Source organism: Heterodontus francisci, unplaced genomic scaffold (assembly GCF_036365525.1).
Source record: "Heterodontus francisci isolate sHetFra1 unplaced genomic scaffold, sHetFra1.hap1 HAP1_SCAFFOLD_43, whole genome shotgun sequence".
NCBI lineage: Eukaryota > Metazoa > Chordata > Chondrichthyes > Heterodontiformes > Heterodontidae > Heterodontus > Heterodontus francisci.
In genome coordinates this window covers 4,265,327-4,266,388 of record NW_027141852.1, presented here as the reverse complement: position 1 = coordinate 4,266,388, position 1,062 = coordinate 4,265,327, and the positions used below count along the sequence as shown (strand labels likewise).

Genomic DNA, 1,062 nt, shown 5'->3' with positions numbered 1-1,062 from the left:
GAGAAACAAGGCATTTGTATGATTGTGTTCTCCCTGTTGTCTAAAGGTATTTCCTGGTGTGTAAATATGTTTTCTGTTGTGTAAAGATGTCCCCTGTTGTTGTGCAAAGGTTTTCCCTGTTATTGTTTTATTTTCTGTGACTGACCGTCTCCTCACTGTGACCATTTGTCCTGGTTTTATTGTGGCCAACATCACCATCTGGTGGTGGAGAGGAGGCTCTGCAGGAAGGGGTTGACAAAGTGGGAGAGACTCGGCTGGTCCGTGTTTGCAGCAAGTGTTCGTGTGAGCAAATGTGATTTGTTACTGATTGATGTGTTCACTGGAAGGAAGAAGCTGATTGCAATGGAGTGCCTTTGGAAGCATCTTGTTATTCTGGGGAAATACTTGATGTTTTGAAAGTGAACAGTTTGCATTATTACGAAGCATAAATAGCAGAAAATGGTTTCGATCCATTGACCTCTGGGTTATGGGCCCAGCACGCTTCCACTGCGCCACTCTGCTAACTGCTGTTTTAAATTTTGGCTGCCCGTTAGTGAAATATGTTCATTTCCCCAATGTTTTGATAAAAATAGGATTGTCGTCGGATTTCTCAAGAATCCCGGACTCAGCAACACACATGCTGACGGACTCACCCTCACTGCGCAATGACACAAGGACACGGAGTAACAGCACCGACAATGAGGCAGGCAGAGAAAGACACACAGAAAACCAGGAAGATATTATCAGGACTCAGAAAGGAACAGACAGAGAACGGTACTGAGCAAACCAGCAAGAGACAGCGAAAGACTGATGAACACCACTTGGAGGGAGCACTGAGGGTGGCAAGGGTCCAGAATGTAGTCTGGCTGGGGGATTTCAATGTCTATCACCATGAGTGGCTCGGTAGCACCACTACTGACCATGCTGGCCGAGTCCTAACGGACATAGCTGCTCGATTGGGTCTGCGGGAGGTGGTGAGGGAACGAACAAGAGGGAAAAACATACTTGAACTCATCGTCACCAATCTGCCTGCCGCAGATGCATCAGTCCATGACAGTATTGGTAGGAGTGACCACTGCACAG

The 1,062-nt window shown here is 47.0% G+C and overlaps 1 non-coding gene across 1 annotated transcript; it reads right to left on the bottom strand.

The window, feature by feature from the left end:
• Nucleotides 1-429: 429 nt before the first annotated feature.
• On the bottom strand, nucleotides 430-501 carry trnam-cau (transfer RNA methionine (anticodon CAU)). The gene has a single exon. It is a non-coding gene; the product is annotated as a tRNA-Met (tRNA).
• Nucleotides 502-1,062: the final 561 nt, after the last annotated feature.